Here is a 21,005-nt window from a genome sequence, read left to right as displayed (position 1 = left end):
TGACTTGGGCATTTGCATCTATACACAGCAGTGCTAACTCCCATTGCATGGTGCGCAGGTACATGCAAACACTGTTTAAACATCCAACCAATAGGAAAGCCCAAGACTGAGCCTTGTTCCCAACAATCCCAACTCAGTTGGGTCCTTGACTCCATTCTTCTGCCACAAGGGTGCAGGAGGGCCCTCTTAATGTAAGATGGCTGGCTTTAGTGCTCAGAAAATACTAAACAGTTTAGATTCAGCAAGTCTGAATCTAGCTCAACCTATAAATTGTTCAAGTACTGTAAATAAGCAGTGCAGAAAACACCCCACAGATGGATCAAATCTTGGAAGATCCCCTGTTCTAGTTTCCATTCGCGAGGGTCTGCCCTGGTCTTACTCAGTGTGTCTGCCACACAGTTATGCTGTGACGGAATGTAAGATGCCTGTAGAGTGAGAACTGTGCTGTGAAGCTATATCCCAAGCTAACATGGCTAGTTTGTAAAGGGGATATGACCTAGTTCCAACTTGCGTGTTGATGTACCACAGGACTGTAGTACCGTCTGCAACCACTTGTTGAGGTCCTGGGGACCAAAGATGGTTCAGAGAGTTGACTGCCTTGATCAAGGCAAGGATCTCCTTGATATTTATATACTTACATCTGTTCTGTGTGTCCCACATGTCCTGTACTTTTATACATCCCAAAACTGCTCCTCAAGCAAAGTCCAAAACATCTGTGGTAATTTGACTGCTTTGGAGCAGGGACAGAAAAGGGGAGGCCAGGATTTAAGGAGCTCTGTTTGTCTCCAGCAAAACTTTTAGTTATGTACTCACCATAACTTCAGATGTTTGGGATCCATCTCGCCTACATTCTGACTGATGGGTTCGGAGCCGATCCCTCGGCTCCGACTCGGCACGCTTATGCCAAAGAGCGAAGTCTCTTATTGGCTGAGCTTACTATATCCCAGGATGCACCACTACCAGTCCCCCAGATCTAGTTTGTCCGCATACATGCACACATGCACGCACTGCTTATATAACATCGTCAGATGAAACAAGATAAAACAGTAGAACTCAAAACCGTTCAATCTCTTCTGATCTCCAAGGCCGGGGAAGGAGGGTGGGTATTAGGAATGTAGCGAGATGGATCCCAAACATCTGAAGTTATGGTGAGTACATAACTAAAAGATGTTATGTGATCCTATCTCGCCTACATTCTGACTGATGGGACAGCGTCCCTAGCACCTGAATCCTGGGTGGCTCACTGGAAAACACTCCTGAGTACCGTGGAACCAAATGATGCTCGCCCTTTAGATGCCACATCCAATTTATAGTGGGAAATGAAAGTGTGCGGGTTGGACCAAGTAGCCGCAGCACAAATCTCAGAAATAGCGAGCTTGGAATGAAAGGCGATAGAAGTAGCCATAGCTCTGGTAGAGTGAGCTTTGATAGATGTTGTAAGTTGCTTATTTGAAGAGGAATAAGCCTGAGTTATACAATCTCTAATCCATTTGGAGATAGTAGCTTTTGTGATGGTTTTACCCAATTTATTGTCTGAGAAGGACACAAACAACTGGTCTGATTTACGAATTTGCTGAGTCCTGTCTAGATAGAAGCGCAATTGCCTGTGAACATCCAATTTATGGAGAGTATATTCTGCTTCGTTGGAGAATTTTGGAAAGAAAACTGGTAGCTCTAGAGATTGTTGGAGACAAAGATTAGAACAAACCTTTGGGACAAAAGATGGGTTAGGCCTAAGTGATACTCTATCCTTGTGAAAAATCAAGTATGGTGGCTTGATAGATAGGGCTTGAAGCTCTGAAACTCTTCTTGCAGAGGTAATTGCAACTAAGAAGGCAGTTTTCCAAGACAGATATTTTAACTCACATGTAGCAGCCGGTTCGAAAGGGGAAGATGTTAATGCACGAAGCACCAAATCAAGATCCCATGGAGGCGCAGGATGAAAAACTGGGGGTCTTAACAGCCCCGTACCTTTAATGAAAGTTTTGCATAATGTGCTGCTCATCAACGGTGGATCCATGGATTCGTGAAATTTAGAGATAGCTGCCAGTTGGACTTTAATAGTAGAGACTGAAGATCCTTGATTAAACAAGGATGTTAAAAATTTCAAAACCTCTGGGATCGGGGCAGTGATAGACAAGCCCCTGAGTTGAGCCCAGATAGCAAACCTCTTCCACTTACTGAGGTACAATTTCTTAGTGGTGGGTTTGTGGGCCGAAGATAAAATGTGAATAACTTCCGGGTCTAAGGTGTGATTTCTGACTAAAGTCGGAAGTGGAGGAGCCAAGCTGTCAACTTCAAAGTAGGAAGGGACTGGTGTTGTCGTCCCGACTGATGAATTAGCAGATCCGGAGTTAGATCTAAAACCCAAGGATCGTCCACCGCATGTTTCTTCAGGTAGGGAAACCATACCTGACGAGGCCAGTGCAGAGCAATTAGTATCATTGTGGACCCCAATTGAGAAGCTTTCTGAATGACTTTGGGGAGAAGTGGAACCGGAGGAAAGGCATAAAGTAGCCCTGTTGGCCAAGGTTGTGCTAGAGCATCCATAGCTGCTTCCCCCTGATGTGGAGTCAAGGAGAAGAACCTTTTGCACTTTGTGTTTTGTGGTGTTGCAAACAGGTCGCAGCACGGCGTCCCCCATCTTCTGAAAACCTGAGCTGCTACTGTTTCGTTCAGGGACCACTCGTGAGGAGAGAGAATTGTCCTGCTTAATCTGTCTGCCAATATATTGGATTTCCCTGGAATGTGGGTCGCTACCAAGAAACGTTTGGTAGCTACAGCCCATTCCCACACCCTCATGGCCTCTCTGCAAAGGGGGTAAGATCTGGTCCCTCCTTGTTTGTTTAGATACCAGACCACCGACATGTTGTCTGTGTGGATAGTGATAACGCCTTGAGGGAGAAACTTGTGGAGGGCCTGTAGGGACAGAAGTACAGCCCTCATCTCCAATACATTGATGTGGAGAAAGGTTTCATCTGAAAGCCAGGAACCCTGAACTAACCTGCCCAGACAATGCCCCCCCCACCCTGTCTGGGAGGCATCCGTCGTCAGGGTGGCCACCGGAGGGGGGATAACAAAAGGTCTTCCCTGATTCAGATTGGACGGCTGAAGCCACCAGCGAAGGTCCCGTTTGCACGTTTCTGTAATCATAATGGGGTGATTGAGGGGAAGATTCTGAAAGGACCATTGAGTCGATAATAGCCACTGAAGAATCCTCATGTGCAATCTTGCCAGAGGAACTAGGAGAACCGTGGCAGACATCGAACCTAAAAGTTGCAGGACCATCCTGGCTGGGGCTTTGGATCTTGAAAGCAGGGCTTGAACTTGACCTTGTAAAGTTTGAATCCTTTCGGTAGGAAGAAAAACGCGCATCAATTTTGAGTCTATCTCTGCTCCTATGAACCTTATGCGCTGAGAGGGCAGCAAGACAGACTTTGACCAATTGAATGTAATTCCCAGGGTAGCACCCAGGGAAATGGTGGCTTTGAGGTTGTCCATTAGTAGATGACTGGTGGTGGCAGTCAGGAGCCAGTCGTCCAGATAGGGAAACACTTGGAATCCCATTGGAATCCCAGACTCCTCAGGTGAGCAGTTACTACTGCCAAACACTTGGTGAACACCCTGGGGGCTGTGGTGAGACCAAAGGGCAGTGCACAAAATTGGAAATGACTGTCTCCCAGGCTGAAGCGCAGATACTTCCTGGACGCCCGATGTATCGGTATGTGATAATAGGTGTCCTTGAGATCTATGGAGCACATCCAAACATCCTTCTCCAACAATGGGAGAATGGATTGTAACGTGACCATTCGGAATTTGGATTTCGTGACGGATTGGTTTAGTCTGCTGAGATCCAATATTGGTCTCAGGTCCCCTGTCTTTTTTGGCACTAAAAAGAACCTTGAGTAATTTCCGGATCAGATCTGGTCTGTGGGGACCGGTTGGATGACTCCTTTTTCTAGCAGCTTTAACGCTTCTGCGGCTGCAATTTCCCTTTGACTGGGTGGTGGGTCCGGGATTTTTTTGGACGGTGGGGGTGAGTGTGTGAAGGGAATGGTGTAACCCCCGGCAATAATCCGAAGCACCCATCTGTCCTGAGTGATAGACTCCCAGGCTTTTAGGTGCTTGGCAAAACGGCACCCGACTGGCTCCGGAGCAGCACAGCCGGGCAGTCCCTCATGAAGTGTGGGAGGCTGAAGAGCCACGAAAGGACTCGCGGTCTCAAGAATTGCGGGGCCCTCTGCCGCCTCTGGGACAGCGTCTCCCAGAAAAATTTCCCCGTCCTCTGCCTCTGGAAGGGGAATCTTCCTGCTGTTGAGGAAAAAACTTACATGATTTGCGGAACCACATCTTCCCTCCTCCTTTAGCCTTGGGATAAGGCCGAAAGGGAGTGGAATAGCGTGCACCTACGGCAGATAAAGTTTTTCCCTCTTGCTCACAGCGGGTAAGAGTGTCTTTAACCTTAGGTCCAAACAAAGAGGACCCATCAAAGGGAGCGTCGGCGAAGGAAGACTTGAAGGCCTCCGCAAAATGACACAAACGGAGCCAGGCTTGTCTCCGTAGAGCCACGCCTGTGCCTGCCGCTCTACCCGCCCCTTCGGCCGCATATGAAATGAGCCTCATGGACGAGTTAGAAATTGAAGTAAGGATAGCCAACTGAGAGCTAACCGACTGGGCTAGCTGCTCAGGTAGGTTACCCGAGAGGGAATCTGACAGCTCCTTGACCAGATCCCTCTGTAGCCTGGTAAAATGTGCCAAATAATTCAGGGACCTTAAAGTAAAGGCCGCTGAAGTCAGGGTGCGCTTCCCGTACCGGTCCATGCTCCTAGACTCCTTATTAGGAGGATGGACGGACGTTGAAGCCTCTGCCACGTCCTGTTGTGTAGCAGATGCCACCACCATGGCATCTACAGCCACGCCTTTAGTCAGGAACTCCTTCTCGGGTGGGGCAGACAAAAATTTGTTAGGATGAGAAGGCACTGGTTCCACGGTATCTGGATGTTCCCACGCCCTCCGACAAACCAAATCCAGGAGCTCATCGAAGGGCGGAGACACCCAGGAGGCGGAGGGCTGAGCCCCAAAGGCCTTGAGAAGCACTGACTCATCAGCAGAGGGGGGTTTGGATATCCAGCCGCCTCGTTGTTTGAGGATCTCTAAAATGTCTGCAAATGAGACATCATCCGAGGACGACTTCGGGGACCCCTCCGCATCATCAAGATCAGTGTCCGATGTAATAGACTCGGGGGAGTCCACGTGCTTCCTCTTGCACGATCTCTTCCTTGGGGGCTCCTCTGAAGACAACTCCGAAGAACCCTCAGGAGGGGGAACCCCCAGTGGGGGTAACCTCAGGCCCAGGGCTCCGCTGCCCAAGGACAGGGAACTGCCAAAGACCCAGTCTCCACGCCCAGGGAAGGTGCCGGTAAAGCCGGAGAGATGGCCGAAGAAGACTTGGCCAAGGCACTCCTCATAGCTCTGAAAGCCGGACCCCCAGAATCCTGGGAGTGTCCGGTCCCCGGAGCCATGATAGCAGACGAAAGTCCCACAGCCGAAGCACCGAGAGGGAGGCTCGGAACCGACAGCATAGGTCCCGAAACGTCACCCCCGGGTCCAGCCGAAGAAGTCCGTGTGCCAAACTCGGACCCGAAGGCCGGGGTTGGAGTAAGGGTCGGAGCCGACCCTAAAACCTCCACCGGCTCCAACAGCACCTGCTCCGACGGAGCCGAAGCGGTCGAAGGAGGAATGGCAATGACATGGGCATGGGCTGTCGGCTCCGAAGCCAACTGGGTCGGAGCTGAAACAAATTTTTGAAAGACTGGGGACTGGAACAGTCTTTGGAGCACCCTGTCTATGTCCGAATCTGACATCCTCGATGACCTAGAGGATACTGAACGGGTTCGAGATGGCCTCTCCAACGGCCCCAAGGGGCTAGGGGACCGGCTCCGAGGTGACTCGATGACTATCGGCGCCGAAGGAATACCCAAACTAGTTTCCATCGGTGCCGAGGAGGACTTAGGCGCCGAGGAGGAAGTGTCTGAGCGGACAACCTTCATCGGCTCCGAGACCAGTGGAGCCGACGAAGGTGACCCGCCTCTCGATGCCCCAGCCATCGGTTCCGAAGCCAGAGGAGTCGAGACTGGTGGCATCGAGGCAGACCGTTCCGCCCTCGGCTCCGAAGTCCTTGGAGCCGAAGGAGAAACCTGCCTATGTCTTTTGGCGGTCGGATCCAACGGACTGGTCGGAGCCGACGCCCTTTTCTTTTTAGCAGGAGAAGGAGAGGATGCTAAAGCTTCTTCAAAAGAGGGTTTTACAAGGCCTTTTAAAATAAGCTTATTTTTCCTCTCTTGGAGGACCCTCGAGGAAAAAGCGTGACACACGCTGCAGGACTCCTGCAAATGTTTGGCGCCCAAACAACATACACACAGAGAATGGTCATCCATGATAGACATCTTAAATTTACATTTAGTGCACTTTTTGAAGCCCGAAGGCCTAGGTGCTTGAGACATTATAAACAGAAAATAAGTACTATCTCACAGACAAACTTATTTTAATTCAAGATTAACTTGCTGTTCACACAAACCACAAAGAACAACAGTCAACCACTGTATAGGAAAAAAGAATAAATGAACCCTAAGGTTGTTTTTTGAAAAGGGAATTAACCGGTAGGAAGGCCCTATAGACCGAGGGAGCCTGTAACCAGACAAATATCAATCATACACAAATTTTCACAGAAAAACTTGTCAAACACACACACAACAACAGAGTAGCCGTTAAAACAGCTTTTTGTTTAGAAATTAGCAAATTCCTGACAGAAAGTTAGTGAAAAAACCCACTACTTAGCTCAGCCAGCTCGAGACCACGTCTTCGCTAGTTAGCGGCAAACGAGATCTGGGGGACTGGTAGTGGTGCATCCTGGGATATAGTAAGCTCAGCCAATAAGAGACTTCGCTCTTTGGCATAAGCGTGCCGAGTCGGAGCCGAGGGATCGGCTCCGAACCCATCAGTCAGAATGTAGGCGAGATAGGATCACATAACATCTTATTTTCTGAAAAACCCCAGTACTGGGATCTGAAAAGATAAAGGGTACTGGTACTGGGACCAAAGAGTTCAGTTACCACTGTACTTGCTCATGTGGAATCTTGTCATGAGTTTCAGGAGCATCATAGATGCCATGAGACCCAAAATTCTGAGGTATTCCCTAGCATCAACTGAAGTCCAAGTTAAAAACCTTAGAAATGTATCTAGATAAAGATCTATTTTTTCACATGGAAGAAAAGTTCTTTGAACTGAGGTGTTTAGTTGACATCCCAGGAACACTAATCCTGTGTGAGGGGTCAAGAGGGACTTATGAATGCTCGCTTGGAATCCCAGCTTGTGCAAGAGGTCTCTCACCCAAGAGAGACTCCAGACAATTTTGAAAGACTCTGCAAAGAAAAGCAATTCGTCTAAATAAGGAAATGTCAATACCCTGTAGCCTGCAATGAGCTATAACTGGAGCCGACAATTTGTGAACACTCCTGGTGCAGTGGATAGCCCAAAGAGTAAGGCAGAGAACTGATGTGAACCCAACACACAAAGCCTTAAGAAATGCCCAAGGTCTGCATGAATAGGGATGAGACGATAAAAGACATCCTAGGAATATCAGGAAACATTAAAAGGAGGAAGAAGAGATGGGTTGTGAAGTGACATCATTTTGAATTTGGGCACTAACAGGTTTAGGAAAGAAAGATCCAGAACTGATTTGCAAGCTTTTTTTGTCACCAAGAACATTCTTGAATAAAACCCCTTCTACACTTAGGAAGGAGAAAATGGTTCTATCACTCCTTCGGACAGCATGTGATTAAGAACAGGAGGATACAAGACTGAGTCTGATCTGCAGGATGAGGAATGAACTCCTGGAAAGGAGGAATTTTCCCACTGCCGTCTGACCCTGTTGAACCTATTTGTCTGAAACAGTCTGTTGCCAAAGAGAGAAATGGATATTCAGACTTTTTGGAAGAAAATGGGGCCGGGGGTCACAAGGTTTCTTAAACAGTCAGACTTGGGACAGTCCTTGGATTTGAGAGGTTTGTGACTATTTTGGGATCCACTTGTCACTTCTTAAACATCCGTTTCCCTGAATTCTCTTGAGTCTGTTCATTCTGTTTCATGCCAGAAATGGCTGAGGAGAGAGAAAATCCCTTGGACAATTTGGAAAAGGAGGGCTGAAAAACCTTAGAGATTCTCTGGATCAGTTTACCCCTTAGATTACACATTTTTATCACCTCTTCAGCAGAGGGGTGAAACACAATCTCTATCCAAGGGAGAATTTAAAATATAAATTTTAAATAATCTGGGAAGTTATGACAATGCAGCCAAGCAAACTTCCTTAAAATAGTACCAGTGGCCACGGCCCTGGAAGTAGTATGAACAGAATCACCCACATACTGAAAACATGCGTAGCCGATAACTTAAGCTTCTTTTATTGCAAAAGTCAGTTATTTAATGCAGTTTTTTGTTCACAAGAAGGAACTATACATAAAACACTCCACATACTTAACACACTAACATGTCAGCCTGACAATTTACAATTTGGATCAAAGTTGTAGTATACACTTTTGCCCATATCAATACATTTACCCATTTTTATTAGAAAAAGAGTAGGGTTGGAATTAACTAAGTGATTAGCAGCATTGGAGTCAACCAAGGCTATAGCTGCTGGGTCAGGTTTGAAAATGTGTATAAAATATAAAAAACCAAGGAACTTTATACATCCCATCTGCCTTTTTAGGGACAGCTGGCTGAACAGGAAAATTGCAGGCAGTAAGACACACATCCTCTAACTCAGACAGGGCAGGAGAAATGGTTGTAGGTCCTGGAAAATCCTTCTGTAACAACTCAGAATTTTGTGAAGGTCTGAGAAATCTTAGCATTCTTCCACTGAGAACACTGGAGCATTCTTGCAACAGTGTCAGAGAAAGAAACCCATGCAGGAAGAATCAGAAACTGAGCTCTCCTCAAGAGTCTGAATCAGAAATCTGAGGACAAAACCCTGAAACAATCCCTGTATTATCTTCCTGTTCAGATTCAGAATCTTGAATCTCTTCAGGAAAAGAGGTCTCTAACCAGATGCTACTCATCAAGAGGGTCAATAGTCATAATAATAATAATAATAATAATATATAATAAATAATAATTAAACCCTAAGCCAGTCCCAGTAAACTACTCCTATCCAAAGAAATTTAAGGAAGACACGTTTGCTTTTCTGTTTCTTTTCAACAGAAAAATGGGGCCAACCATGTAACTAACAGCACCTGCTGCTTACCCAGGGATAGGCACATTCTTGCATAACAGGGAAGTCTTCCCTGTTCCCTCTCCCAAGGCCAACAACAGTGGCTCTCCTTGCCACTGAGGGGACTCCCACAGCCACAGAAGATGTGGTTAAACTCCAGTCTATAGTGGCTGTAGGTGCTACACTAGAGGGATTCTGGGAAAAAAAAAGATGAGTGGTCCAAGGCACAACAAATGGTCATTGCAGGGTCATCCACCTGCAGCTGAGGCAAACTGCTAGCCTGTTGTGGTGGTTAAAGGCTGTTTAACATTTTCCTATTGTGGCTGGAAGAACCAACCATCTGTTCCATGTTGAAGCCGAAAACGGTGCAAATGCTGGTAAAACTCCCAGTCCACAAAAGTTGCTTTTTACCAGGAAAAAAAAAAAACAGTACAAAACCTTTCAAAACACTATGGCAGCCTCACAACAGAAAATTAAGCAATTTCTCCTTAGAAAATATTAATTAGTTTACACTACTTTAAAACAGAAGAGAGTCCTCCATTTTAAAAGTTCATTATAGTCTCAATACAGTCAAACACAACACTCCTAGCTTTAAAACAACTTTTCTGAAGTAATAAAACATCAGTAAAATGGAGAGAAAAGTTTTTTCCCCACTACAGGGAACTAATCTGCCCAGCAAAGGAAAGCACAAGCAGATGGTCGATCCTCAAAAGCCTCAGAGGAGTGTACTCTTCGGTGGCTATAAAGCTCCAAGTCAGCCTGTCTCAAGCAGACTCTCAGTTTGGGTATGTGGAAGGTACCCAGGTGTTATATCCTTGACCGGATATAACCTGTATGGTCAGGCTACTGCAGCAATGATCTATATGAAGAATGTTCTTACGCTGGCAATGTGCACCAATAGCCTAGTAGTAAATATATGCTCAAAAACAGGTCAGTGGCAAGATACTCATCTGTGTCACTGGCAGTGCAGATAACAAGTGATCTTGGGATGTCAAAGTGGCTAGACAGGAAGACAGATCAATGCTCCTAGGACTGCTCTTCTTCTCTAGAGGGAAGAAGTGAAAAACATCAACACACAAGTGCCTAACCTCATACCAAGTTGATATATGATGTGATGCATGCAGAAATACTTGGAAGCACATGTGACATGCTCACTCTACTGCACAATAACTTCATGAATGCATACAACCTAGACAAAGGTTTGATCTACCTCCATCTCAGTTCACTGAAAGGTCATGACCACCACTGCAGTGCCCAAGACAAGCAGATTACTATACAATCTGCATTCTTAGTGAGGTAGAAACCACTGGGTTTTGGTTGCAATGGGACATGTGACAGAATTCTAAAGGTACTGGGATAGTGGTAAGGAAGGAACAAAATCTCCAGAGCCAGAAAAATGAGCCAAGAAGGAGAGGAAAAAAAAAAAAAAGTAACTTACCACGTGGAATTTAAGTCTGTTGTATTTTACAATGTTTAGTGGTGCACAACTCATGATACACTATGTTGTGCACATTGGACAAATGGGGAAATCCATTTATGCAACAAAGATTAATGATAAATTAAAAAAGCTTAACGGCACCCTTAACAGTCATATAGGTATGAATACAGCATTGCCTCTTATTTGCAGAAAGGGTTTCTGATCTGACAGTCAGCAGCTAGCAAAGTCATATGTTTCAGATTCTCTCACTCTGTAAAGATGCAAAGTGATGACAAACAAATGTAGCAATCTTTACAATTCAGCATGCAGAATTTAAAAAAAAACTACTGTGCCATCTAGAATTAGCTAAACTTAGAAGGAATCTCATACCATGTCATAAAATAAATTGTTTTCATTTGGTAAATTAGATTACGTGACAGATATTACAGTATAGCAAATAGAAGAACGCTGCCTAAAGTGACAGTTTGTCCTTTTTAATTTTCTACTCCTAGATAAGATGGCTTTAAGGATCAGTATAATCAATAAAAGAGAAGAAACACTCAAAAATTGTCCAACGTGTGATCCACTGTAATCAAGACTAACACGATGAAGGCTATCACATGAAGCAATGAACTGAGACTCAGACCGACTACTATTAAAACTGTTATAGTAGCTTCACTGGAATACTTTTTAACTCCTAACTTTCTAGCTGTTTTGTGTACTAAAGTACAAGCTACATGGCTAGACAAAATTCTCACACAAAAAATAAATATGGCTATCCGCATTCCATGTAATTTAGTTGGTTAATTCTTGCTGCAAGTAATCAGCACGGGGGATCTTAGCAGAACTAAGTGTATTGCAAGTCTAATATAATTAAATTAGTAAACTGGAACTCTACTTTAGAGGCACTAACTGCATCTGAAAAAGTACAGTTTTGTTTATCAAGCTTGCTTGACAACATTTTTGCCAAACGCATCACACATCAAGTTTGACATAAAATCTAATAGGTTGTTAATGTAATTTTAAAAGGACAAAATCCCATGAACAATTTTATCTTTATATCTGCAGTATCTAGGCATAACGCCAAACTTTTACTCCTTCACGCTATAAATGTTTTCTAAATTTAGTTAGAGATCAGGTTGCTTAACTTCAGCTGGAATCACTTTAGAATTTCAGAAGAGAATACTAACAGCTTAACACATTAATCAACACAGTGCAGACTCCTTAATGTATTCCCATTCTGTACTGGTGCAAACCGATGATATTTATACATTTGCTAAGTGGATGCACTGGTCAGTGAGACAAGTCACTACCAGGGCCACAGTCACACAACAGTATTCAGAGGTTCCGTAAAGCTTGGCACACTGGAATGGCTGCAGCAAATACAACTATTTTAGCAGTGTTAAGCATACTTCACATAACTAGACAGCACAAAACAAGTAGTGCAGTGGGTTCTGTCGCTTTAAAATCATGAACTCCAACAATCCAGGAGTTCTATAAAAAAAAATCCAAATCAGACCACTCCCCTATCTACAAACTGATGGGGATATTCTGCAGAAACTTCCACACCTACCAATTAACATCTCTGACAATCATAGCAATAGTATTCCATACATAGTACAAATACTTAGGTGTAATATTTGATCCATCCCGAACTTTCAGAACTCACATCGATATTAAAGTCCTCTTACAACTGCAACTCTGCCACTGAATCTCTATCTCCACACGGCCCATAAAGTTCCAACGTAGAATGAATGCTCTGCTCTCTAAATTAGAATAGTCTCCCTGTACTCCTGCTCTGCCTAAAATCACTCAAGGACTGCAAATCACAGAAAACAAGTGCAAGATTTGCATTACTTGGTGACTGCAGTGCTCACCATTGCAACCTATTAACAGACCTGAAGTGTCTTCCCATTTAATGTGTACTCCACTGTATAAAATTCTAAAAGATAATTACTGCCCCCTCTGAATAGCAAACTGTCTTTTAGAGAACCTTCATGCTCCAAGGATTGCACAGCCAGAAGTCCCCCATTTATTATTGGTGAAACAGCCTTTTCCATAATTGGACTAGCTCTCTAGAACAGACCCCCAACTGATATTAGAAGTTGTAAAACTCTTGCCAGTTTCAAGAAGTCTCTTCCTAAAATGGAATGTAAATGCTTCATGGATAAGCACTCATTTCACGGTTCTACCTTAAAAGCATTTCTGAACTTATTGTACGACATTCTTCTTCTCTCCTCAAGTTATTACTTTTTAACACACTGAAACAAACGTTATTTCCATCTTTTAATGCTAGTAGAATGGATTACAAACTTATTGTAACTTTATAATATTGCACTCAATTGTATGTTGCCTATGTAAATTGTGTATGTCTAAAATAGCATACTGTACACATTGCTTTAACCTTACTGCCTATGCTGTAGCTGAAAATCTCTGGACCATCACATTTACCGAGTAGTAAAATCGATGAATAACATCAGTAAGTCAATTTTTTTGAGGGAGTTGGGGAATGAGCCAGGCTATGAGTCAGTTTTGTGTGTGCTTTGTTTTTCCTGTCAGTATTCTTTTTTTTTTGACTAGCTTTGTAATGATACTGAAGTTTCTGATTTCAGCATTCAAGGCAGTGTAGCATAAACCATAAAACACATGGAATCTACTTGGTCAAAAGGATAAAAAGAGTAGCAAGTTCAATCAAAGGACTGATCCAGGTGCCTGCTGAAATTCCTAGGGCCTTAATTACAATATTCAACACAGAGGAAATGAAAGTTCAACTACAGGGAAATACAACGTTCAGCACTACAGTATCTCAGAATAGTCTCCTTTCCTTAAGGTGCAGTGAAATTGGAGTGATTACTAGTACCATGGGTGTGGGGGGTGAAACTACTACAAAAATGCTTTAAAAGGTGTAACAGCAAGCTTCAGAATTCATTTGAAGTGTGGATGAATCAGTCTTGCATTTCTGACAGACTGTTGACTGTACCACATACCATGTTTTCTGCAGACTATCAATGACCCTCAGCCTGAGAAAACAGCAATAGTTTTGGCCTTGAGACGATGTTTCAATTATTTGTAAAATTTGGAGGTACAACAAATGAAAAATTCTGGTGCCATTGCTCTTATTACTTCTTGGAATATCTAACAGAAGCAGAATATCAAATAATGCAACATTTTTCATATTCCTTTCACATCAAAGTCAAAGAATTAGAAAAATCAGCAAGTAAGGGATCAGAATTCAGCAGCAAATGAAACAGAAGTTGTTCTCTCTATCCTTCTGAAAGGCTCAACACTGAGACTAAGAAGAATAATCCAAACTCAAAGTATTTAAAATGGAGACAGATACTGAGCTCATAATTCCAGCTTTACTGACCTTTGTCTGAAGAGACTAATCTGTCATTCTGCATCCATCTGTTTTTGGTACCAGACTGAGCGGACTTTCTACTGAAAAAAAAGTTTTGAAGTTTGCCTGTTGGAGGCAAACCGAAACTTTGTTAAAATAATTAAAGAAGCACAGCAATGTTTTCATGGATGTTAATCAAGAGGAGATTTCAGAGTACGGAGATTATATGGTATCCAGACCTCAACCAACTGGGGGACAAATTTCGACAGAATCAGGGACAAGTCAAGAAAAAAAATCAGGGACAATCAGGGACACTTAAAATATTAGTGCTATTAACTTGAAACATTGACAGAATCAGAGCATATGAATGAATACACATTTTCTGAAGTAAAAGAAGTTTATAACTCTTAATTAATTGCCATTATTCATTATGTGCAATTCACCACCTTTCCTCCAAAAGTCACTAGCTTTAGGAGGGATTAAGAGGGACAGAGTTAAAATTGGAGTCAAAATCAGGGACGTGCCTGAAACTCAGGGACAGTTGAGAGGTATGGGTATGGCAAGGAAATAAAGATACAAAGAGGGAGGAAATGAATAGCAGTAGCTCTAATCATACCCCTTGAGAAACATCAGAAAAGACATCCATCAGGAAAGGATAAAAGAGTTAAAGGCACAGATAAATAAATTTGGTTGTTTCAATTCAAAACAGATCCGAGTGTTTTAGAGTAGATCAGAGAAACTGAATACTTGTAAGACAACAAAAATTGCTACCCTGAGCAGTCCTGTGTCTGTATTGTAAAATTTATGCAAGTCTATGGAAGGGGCTATGTAATCTTGCCCTGAAATATTTTTGATCTTACGAGGAATATGCTAAATGAAAGGAGATGTTCAATAAATGTACCCACATGAAATGTGGGAACCAATTTCAGCAAGACCCAAAATACAGAGATGGAATAGCAAAAAAAAAAAAAAAAAAAAAAAAACAGACTTGCACATACCAAGGCCAAGATGACCATTTATCAGAATAGTGCCTTTTTTCCAAGGTATGGTGATCTTGTAGTTGGTATACAAATTTAGGAAGTGTATGGGATTGTTTCCCTGCAAAAAGAAAAAAAAAAAAAAAAAAAAAAAAAAAAACACAGTTTAAAAGGAGAAGAGTGATCTTCAGTATTTTGCAGTTCTCTTGCATTTTCCATCTTTTGTTTTTTTTTTTTTTTTTTTGGTGCTGGTACTCAGAATTATGAGTGCTGACATTTCAGTAGGGAGGCATTCAATAAACGTATCCAATATACCTTCTACAACTTTTTCTACTTATAGAAGAAAGGAGAGAGACTGGCAATTATCCCCTGTCAGGAGATATCCTGGTCTGGACTGAGATCCAGTGTCTATTCTTCTAGGAACTGCAAAACAGAAAATGTGAGGGGTAGACCAACAGAAAAAAATGTTGGTATTCAGTCCAAGTACAAGAACAACCTCAGGTCTGCCATGGAGTTCAATTTTCGTTTACTTCAGATTTCATTATTCTACCTAAACAAATCATTTTAGATGCTGATAACGCATTCTTACTGCTGTTTTTGAAAAAGACTGAACAAATCAAAGCAACTGTTTTGACTTGCTACTAACAAAAAAATTCTACTGCAGTAAAATACTGAAGTTACCCACTGAAATTTGGCAAGGAAGCACACTTCAAAATTTTTCCCACCACCACATGTTTATTTAATTTAAACACACTCCTATGGTTGAGGAAGCACATAAATAACACTGCACAGGTGTTACTTTAAGAAACATAATTAAGACATGATTTTAGCATGATGGGAAATTATACACTGTATCCATTATGTCAAAGTGCTCTTCGAAATCACACAAGCACATCCAATCATGTCTCCTTATGGTAATGTCCTTAGCCGTGATTCTCAATGTACCTTCATTCAAGTTGGAGATCAGGCACATCACAGAGACGGTGAAGGACTGTAGGGTGGCCAGCTGCGAGTCCAATGTTCTCGTCTTCTGCAGAAATGAACCCAGAGGGATTTAGAAAGTTCCTTTGTCAAATCTCTCTGAAATCATGTCAAGTGTGCCAGATAGTCGAGTGCTCAAGGTGTAAAAGTAGTGGAGGTATAACCACCCTCTTTCCAAACCTGCACAAAACACTAGACTCCCTGTTAGAGGGATGACTAGAAGAGCTGTCCTTAGCCAGGCCCTTTTTTGTGGTAGCTGCCACTACCAAAGACTCAACCACTGGGTCCTTGCTCCACTGACTATAGGTTATTCTACAAATGTATCTGACTCATGTGGGATGGGTTAAGCCACGTCTGGTTCCTTCCATGCCCACTTCATGATCACACCATATCATCTGCGGGATTCACCTAAGTAGTAGCGGGACTAGACCAAAAGGCCATGAAAAACACAGACTCCTCCTAGAAGGGGGGGCTTTGGAGGGCCAGCCACCTTTCTGCTTCAACAGTTTGAGAATTTAAACAAATGATGCATTGTGATGTGGTGACCTGGTTGACCCCTCTTCAAAGTTAGTATCTTCAATTATTGATTTCTGTGGGGATTCCCCATGCCTCTCTCACATATATCCCTCAAAAGGAACTGCTGAGGTGAAATGCTCCACATACAACTTAGAAGATGAATGGGAATCCTAGATATGGACCATCTGTAGACTCAGTGGGAGCGCTGTCCCAATGGGATAGGAAAAGTAGGATCAGAACTCAAGGGCTTCTGATGGGGAATGGATGGAGCAGAGTGCATACGAGAAGTCCGCTCACCATGGAAAGAGTGCTCGTGCAACACACTCAAAAGCCAAAGCCATGGGAGAGCACAGGACTACTGCAGAAGGCGCAGAAACAAACATTCAATTCAGGTTGGTCCACGCTCTGAAACAGATACTACACCTCAGCTATTTAGTGTGGAAGATCCGAGAGGAAGCAATAGCGCTGAAAACTTAGGAGCTGATCCTCTACCCCCAGATCTGTCACCTACGCTTTGGCTAGTGATCCTTCTGAACTCGATGGTTGGAGTTGGTTGGGTCAGAGATGTCATCACAGTGGAAGATGACCAGGTTTTCGGATCTGATGAGGACAACCTTTGGATGGAACTCAGAACCAAACCCAGAGGGTGGATCAGGGCAGAAGTGACCACAGGAAGAGGGGAAGGACTGAAGCTCAAGCGTCCAACTGCTGGTTGGAGCCAGTAGAACACACAACTGAATTTCAGCCCTGAGGAACTTCATAATCATCCTATCCATGTCTGCTTCTGAAGGACTTCTAGCAGAATGGACTCATTTTCTGGATGAGGAGGTGAAAGGGGATCTAGACAAGCAATATACCGGCCTTTCTTGTAGGAAGGATGACTGTACTCTAGAAGATACTAGCTCTGGGGAAAACCTGGACTCTTGTAAAGATGGAGTATGGGAACCAATCACTGTTGGATCAGACGGTACAGGACATTCTGGAGGCAGAGCCAAAAGAAGCAAAGAGGAGGAACAGTCCAGGGAATGCTTCTTAGCCTCTAACCTTCTCCTTGGACTTACTACTTTTACTCCTTTTATGTCCATTCAAAGACTTCTTGGCAGATGGGGAGGCTCCCAAAGAAGAAGGATTAGGACAAGGTCTCCCATGGGGTTTTGGAGGAGTCCCTAAAGAACAAACTTGTTCCAACATCCAATAAATGGCCCACTGGTCAAAGGAAATGCAAATTAACAAGTCTTTGTTGAGATGAGATGCACAAAAAGCATGCACATTTTGAATGGGCATCTGAATTAGGGATCTTGTGGCGGCAGGCCTGACAATTCTTAAAACCAGAAGGATTCAGCATCCTGTAAAAAAAAAAAAAAAAAAAAAAAAAAAAAAAAAGTACAGGTTGCCAGAGGGAAAAAAAAGGATCACAGAATCACAAGCACAGCATCGACAACTGAAGGCTACACATTAATGCTAACTAGAAAAGGGTGCCAGTGTCGCTAACAGAAAGATAAGTAAAGCTTTTTTTTTTTGTTTGTAGATAGGTATGGGGTGTCTACAACCAGAAAGAAATACTGAAAGGCAGGTAATTAGGAAAGAATGTCATATATATATATATATATATATATATATATATATATATATATATATATATATATATATTCACATACATACATACATATATATACATATACATACATATCTACATATATCTAACATATATACACACACATTACATCTATATATATATATATATATATATATATATACATAAACATATATATATATATATATATATATATATATATATATATATATATATATACACACACACACATAGATATACATATATATATATGTATATTACATATATACATACACACATCTCTCTCTCTCTCTCTCTATATATATAATATATGTCTGCTTGAAAACACAGATATGCCAAAACACCGACGATGAGAACAGACCAGAAGATCGACAACCGAAGATGACAGACAGTTTAAAAGCACGAAACTTCACATGCCCGACAAACCACAATCCCAACAATCAACAAAACAAATACCTTTTCTGGAAAAAAAAAAAAAAAAAAACACACCACACACACACCAAAAACCTTACAAACCTACACTAAACCTTACATACACAACTATCTATGCACTAACCTTAACCCAAACCCTAACGTCCGTCACTATAGCCCACTCACCTAACCCGCGCCCTAACCCCAACTCACTTAACCTGTCCCTAACCCTAAAGTCTGTCACTATCACACACTTACCTTAACATGTCGGTGTTCTCAGCATCGGGCTTTTAAACTGTTGGTCATCTCAGTTGTCGATCTTCCGGTCTCGGTGTTTTAGCATGTCGGTGTTTTCAAGTAGACCTATGTGTGTACATACACACACATACATACATACATATACATATATATATATATATATATATATATATATATATATATATATATATATATATATAGTTACACACACCAATATACAGTTACACACACCCCAATATATAGTTACACACACATTGCTTTATCAACATTACACTTACCCAAAACTATTTGCCAAGAAAACTTCACCAAACACTTTAAAAAATGAAACCAAGAATCACTGGAATTTTTCACCGGGAAACAAAACACTTTACCACCACACTTCTGTCCAAGAGCCACAGCATTCTCACACAGCTGATTAACATCAGTACTGATCAGGCAAGAGCACACATGCACACAAGCAAACTTGGGCATAGGCCCACAGAAAGAGCAAAGTTTAAGTAGCTCCATTTTATGAAAAGAAATCCCAACATACACAAAAACATAACAGCAAAATGCTCAGCAATTCCTATGGGGGGTACATTCAAGGGTGTTAAAATCCACATGTAGGAAACATGCCAAATATGCTGCATATATACAATAATGAATAATATATCAGGAGGGAAACAAAGTGTCAGGAAATCAATTTGCAATGTTACAAAGGAAACTAAATATAAAAGGTTGTGCAAAACACTGCATTTTCCTAACACAGCTAAAGCAACTATCGGGTAATAAACACATCATTCCTCCATGGCATGAACAACTTTGCTTAGTCAAGGATCATGTCATGACATGACATTAGGGATGGCCTGTTAATTACTGCTGCATATACGTGTGCAATCTGTGACTACCTGAACAACTTTCTATACAAGACATTAACTATCCATGAATCAAAATGCAAGGCTGAGATTTTTGACATTGTTACCAAAAGATAACATGTAAATAAATCACTTGGTTGGGGGGAAAAAAAAAAAAGCAGCCCCCCCATTTTCACACCCATGTCATTCAAGTAAGGATAACTACCATTATGAGCACTGCAATGTTCTAGAGTTTATACTGCATTCACTATGCTGCAGTGGTGGCAGTTTAGAGCTCTACAGAAAATATTTTAATGCTGCAGCAGTGGTTTAGAGTTCTACAGTAAACACATTTTATCTAGCAAGTCCACCATGTTGTTATGTACAAATTAGATTATACATTACTGAAATTTATTAATTTTATGCTATCTCAGCTCTAGTCACCATCTTTTGCATTTTGATAGCCCAATTCAAGACCTTCACATTAATGGAAAAGCATCTGACTCATGAAATTAAAAGACCCTACCTAGGACCGGAGACACACATTTCAAAGGTGTGCAGTACATCTTGCAAACCTTTCCTGTGCAGTACTTCTCTATGCAACTAAAATCACAAATAGAACTCTTACAAAAACAAACAAAAAAATTGTGGTGTATGTAACTATATCTATACACAGTTTTTTTTTTACACTTCTATTGCCCACCACCACTTACATTTTCTGCTTTTACACTTTCAAATATATAAAACTACAAAATACTTTTTGCTACTCCACTTAAAATCAATTTAAATAAATACAACCAATTGTTTTTCAGGCATTTCCACACCTACAAAGTCTTTTCTATTAACCACAATGTGAGCAAGAAAACTACATCTCTTCTCCTGAAGTAGGAACAGTAAACTGCATTTCAGCCCGTTAATGTCAGTACATGTACAGTGCAATTCAGTTTTAAATGATTCTGGCACATTTTAATAAAATAATGGGCGAGTCAGGTAAATGCAGGTCAAATGACATCCCAGAAAACAGTTGCCAAGAAAGCAGAAAAATGCTAGTACTCCTTTCCAGCTTCAATTTTGCGTTTCTTTGACAATGAAAACATTCTACATCTACACACAGACATCTGATTTCAGTGCACCGCATTGTTAATGTCATCTGCTTGAACAGCCTAAGACACAATGCAGAATTTACTGGTCCTTTAAGAAAAAGAGGTATTTTTAAATCCTTATACAGTCTCCAGCACCACCTGAGAAAAAATGCGAAAAAATACAGTGGTGTGAATGCAGCTTATCTGTCTGTATGTGAACTCAGTTCTAAGTTCATTTTACTAATGAAGCCGTCCAGCTTCCCCTACAACTGTTGCCAATAGTGAAGCAGCAAGCTGCTTTGGTTTCAGGTTATAAAATTATCCCCGTCTA

At 42.1% G+C, this 21,005-nt stretch overlaps 1 protein-coding gene across 1 annotated transcript in view; it reads right to left on the bottom strand.

Annotated features, from left to right (window-relative positions):
* Window positions 1-21,005, bottom strand: part of ARNTL (aryl hydrocarbon receptor nuclear translocator like) — a 545,416-nt gene that overhangs the window by 512,251 nt on the left and 12,160 nt on the right. The window lies entirely within an intron of this gene.

Source organism: Protopterus annectens, chromosome 17.part0 (genome assembly GCF_019279795.1).
Source record: "Protopterus annectens isolate FY-2018-M chromosome 17.part0, PAN1.0, whole genome shotgun sequence".
Lineage (NCBI taxonomy): Eukaryota > Metazoa > Chordata > Ceratodontiformes > Protopteridae > Protopterus > Protopterus annectens.
Note: the sequence above shows the minus strand (reverse complement) of the source record. Positions and strands in the feature narration are given on the sequence as shown.